Here is a 4967-nt window from a genome sequence, read left to right as displayed (position 1 = left end):
GAGCAATACACAACTGATAATTATAGCTCTGAATGTAAATGCGATGAACTCACCCATAAAATGGAAGCAAATAGCAAAGTGGATTAGAAAGCAAAAGCCTACCATATGTTGTCTACAAGAAACACATATGAGGTGGGTGGACATAAACAGGTTTAAGGTAAAGGGCTTGAGCAAAATCTTTTGAGCTTCAAATGAAAAAAAGAGGGCAGGAGTGGCGATCATGACTTCTGACAAAGCCATAGAAAAATAAATATGATTTAAAAAGACAGGGAAGGTAATTACATCCTGGTAAAAGGCAGTATAGACAATGAGGAAATAACAGAGATCAATATGTATGCACCAAATGACATAGCATCCAAATTCCTAAAGGAGAAACTGGCAGAGCTCAAGAAGGAAATAGATAGTAAAACCATACTTGTGGGAGATCTAAATATTCCTCTTTCAGATCTAGATAAATCAAAACCAAAAAAAATAATAAAGAGGTAAGAGAGGTGAATGAAGTCCTAGAAAAATTAGATTTAATAGATATGTGGAGAAAAATAAATAGGGACAAAAAGGTATACATCTTCTTTTCAGCTGCACAAGGTACATTCACAAAGATTGACCATGTAATAGGGCATAGAAACATTGCAAACAAATGCAAAAGAGCAGATATAATAAATGTAACCTGCTCAGATCATAATGCAATAAAAATAATAATTAGTAAGGGCACCTGGACAGGTAATTAAAAAGCTAATTGGAAATTAAATAATATGATTCTCCAAAACCAGTTAGTCAAGAAGAAATCATAGAAACAGTCAACAATTTCATTGAAGAGAATGACAATGATGAGACATCCTACCAAACTCTGTGGGATGCAGCCAAGGCAGTACTCAGGGGGAAATTTATATCCTTGAGTGCATATATTAACAAATTAGGGAGGGCAGAGATTAATGAATTGGGCATGCAACTTAAAAAACTAGAAAGCAAGCAAATTAAAAATCCCCAGATGAAAACTAAATTAGAAATACTAAAAATCAAAGGAGAAATTAGTAAAATCAAAAGTAAAAGAACTATTAAATTAACAAATAAGACTAGAAGCTGGTATTTTGAAAAAACAGATAAAATAAACAAAGTACTGGTCAATCTAATTAAAAAAAGGAAAGAAGAAAACCAAATTGACAGTATCAAAGATGAAAAGGGAGACCTCACCTCTAATGAAGGGGAAATTAAGGCAATCATTAAAAACTATTTTGTCCAATTATATGGCAATAAATATAACAATCTAGGAGATATGAATGGATATTTACAAAAATATAAATTGCCTAGATTAACAGCAGAAGAAATAGAACACCTAAATTATCCCATATCAGAAAAAGAAATTGAACAAGCCACCAAAGAACTCCCTAAGAAAAAATCACCAGTACCTGATGCATTCACAAGTGAATTCTATCAGACATTCAAAGAGCAACTAATCCCAATACTATACAAATTATTTGATATTATAAACAAAGAAGGAGCCCTACCAAATTCTTTTTATGACAAAAATATGGTACTGATTCCAAAGCCAGGAAGATCAAACACAGAGAAAGAAAACTACAGACCAATATCCCTAATGAACATAGAAGCAAAAATCTTAAATAGAATACTAGCAGAGAGACTCCAGCAAGTGATCAAGAGGATCATCCACCATGATCAGGTGGGATTTATACCAGTAATGCAAGAATGGTTCAAAATTAGGAAAACCATCCACATAATTGACCATATCAACAATCTAACAAACAAAAATCACATGATTATCTTAATAGATGCTGAAAAAGACTTTGACAAAATACAGCATCCATTCCTATTGAAAACATTGGAAAATATAGGAATAGAAGGACCTTTCCTAAAAACAATAAACAGTATATACCTAAAACCATCAACAAGCATCATATGCAATGGGGATAAATTAGAAGCCTTTCCAATTAGATCAGGAGTAAAACAACGATGCCTATTATCACCTTTATTATTTAACATTGTACTAGAAACACTAGCAGTAGCAATTAGAGAAGAAAAAGAAATTGAAGGTATTAAAATAGGCAATCAGGAGGGGGCAGCTGGGTAGCTCAGTGGAGTGAGAGTCAGGCCTAGAGACAGGAGGTCGTAGGTTCAAACCTGGCCTCAGCCACTTCCCAGCTGTGTGACCCTGGGCAAGTCACTTGACCCCCATTGCCCACCCTTACCAATATTCCACCTATGAGACAATACACCAAAGTACAAGGGTTTAAAAAAAATAGGCAATCAGGAGACTAAGCTATCACTGTTTGCAGACGATATGATGGTCTACTTGAAAAATCCTAGAGAATCAACAAAAAAGCTAATGGAAATAATCAACAACTAGCACAGTTGCAGGATTCAAAATAAATGCACATAAATCATCAGCATTTCTATATATCTCTAACACATAACAGCAGCAAGAGGTAGAAAGAGAAACATCATTTAAAATCACCCTAGACAATATAAAATACTTGGGAATCTACCTAACAAAACAAACACAGGAATTATACGAACACAACTACAAAACACTTTCCAAACAATTAAAACTAGATCTAAACAATTGGAAAAACATTGATTGCTAATGGGTTGGATGAGCTAACATAATAATAAAAATGACAATTCTACCCAAATTAATTTACCTACTTAGCACCATAACTATCAAACTACCAAAAAACTTTTTTACTGAATTAGAAAAAAGTATAACAAAGTTCATTTGGAATAACAAAAGATCAAGAATATTAAGAGAAATAATAAAAAAAATGTGGAGGAAGGTGGCCTAGCAGTACCAGATGTTAAGTTATACTATAAAGCAGCAGCCATCAAAACGGTATGGTACTGGCTAAGAGACAGAAGGGAGGATCAGTGGAATAGACTTGGAGTAAATGACATCAGCAAGACAGTGTATGATAAACCCAAAGAGCCCAACTTTTGAGATAAAAACCCACTATTTGACAAAAACTGCTGGGAAATTTGGAAAACAATATGGGAGAGATTAGGTTTAGATCAACGTCTCACACCCTACACCAAGATAAATTCAGAATGGGTGAATGACTTGAATATAAAGAGGGAAACTATAAATAAGTTAAGTGAACACAGAATAGTATACTTGTCAGATCTCTGGGAAAGAAAAGATTTTAAAACCAAGCAAGAGTTGGAGAAAATTACAAAATGTAAAATAAATGATTTTGATTATATCAAACTAAAAAGCTTTTATACAAACAAAAACAGTACAACCAAAATCAAGGGAAACAACAAATTGGAAAAAAATTATAACAAAAAACTCTGACAAGGGTCTAATTACTCAAATATACAAGGAATTAAATCAATTGTATAAAAAAATCAAGCCATTCCCCAATTGATAAATGGGCAAGGGACATGAATAGACAATTTTCAGATAAAGAAATCAAGACTATCAATAAGCACATGAGAAAGTGTTGTAAATCTCTAATAATTAGAGAAATACAAATCAAAACAACTCTGAGATATCACCTCACACCTAGCAGGTTGGCTAAAATGATAGAAAAGGGGAGTAATGAATGTTGGAGGGGATTTTGCAAAATTGGGACATTAATGCAATGCTGGTAGAGTTGTGAACTGATCCAACCATTCTGGAAGGCAATTTGGAACTATGCTCAAAGGGCTAAAAAAGAATGCCTGCCCTTTGATCCAGCCATACAATTGTTGGGTTTGTACCCCAAAGAGATCATAGATAAACAGACTTTTATGAAAATATTTATAGCCGCACTTTTTGTGGTGGCAAAAAACTGGAAAATGAGGGGAATGGCTGAACAAATTGTATATGCCATCTGCAATGGAGATAAATTAGAAGCCTTCCCAATAAGATCAGGGGTGAAACAAGGATGCCCATTATCACCTCTATTTAACATTGTAATAGAAATGTTAGGAGTAGCAATTAGAGAAAAAAAAGAAACTGAAGGGATTAAAGTAGACAATGAGGAAAGTAAATTGAATCCTAGAGAATCAACTAAAAAACTAACAGAAATAATTAACTACTTTAGCAAAGTTGCTGGATACATAACAAACCCACACAAATCATCAGCATTTCTATATATTTCCAACACAACTCAGCAGCAAATTAGAAAGAGAAATTCCATTCAAAATCACCCTAGACAATATAAAATATTTAGAAATCTATCTGCCAAGACAAATACAGGAATTTATATGAACACAACTACAAAACACTTTCCGCGCAATTAAAAGTAGCCTAAATAATTGGAAAATTATTAATGGGTAGGATAAGGTAACATAATAAAAATGACAAAACTACCCAAATTAATTTACTTATTCAGTGCTGTATCTATCAAACTACCAAGAAACTTTTTTATATAATTAGAAAAAATTATAACAAAGTTCATTCGGGAGAACAAAAGATCAATAATATCAAGAGAAGTAATGGGGGAAAAATGTGAAGAGTAGTGAGTTAGCAGTACCAGATCTTAAACTGTACTATAAAGCAGTGATCATCAATACAATATGGTACTGACTAAGAGACAGAAGGATGGATCAATGGAATAGTGTAGGGCAAATGACCTCAGCAAGCTGGTGTTCAATAAACAAAAAGATCCCTGATTTGGGTACAAGAATTCACCACTGCTGGGAAAACTGGAAAACAGCAAATGGGAAATATTAGGTTTAGATCAAAATCTCATACCCTATACCAAGATAAATTCAAAATGGATCAATAACTTAAATATTAAGAGTTAAATCATAAATAAATTGGAAGAACATAGAATAGTATACCTGTCAGATCTATGAGAAAGGATAGAATTTAAAACCAAGCAGGAGATAGATATTACTACAAAATGTCAAATGAATAATTTTGATTAAATTAAATTTAAAAGGTTTTGTAAAAACAAAACCAATGCAACCAAAATTATAAAGAAAGCAACAAATTGGGAAATATCTTTATAACAAAAATCTCTGAAAAA

This window comes from Gracilinanus agilis, chromosome 1, assembly GCF_016433145.1.
Source record: "Gracilinanus agilis isolate LMUSP501 chromosome 1, AgileGrace, whole genome shotgun sequence".
NCBI lineage: Eukaryota > Metazoa > Chordata > Mammalia > Didelphimorphia > Didelphidae > Gracilinanus > Gracilinanus agilis.
Note: the sequence above shows the minus strand (reverse complement) of the source record.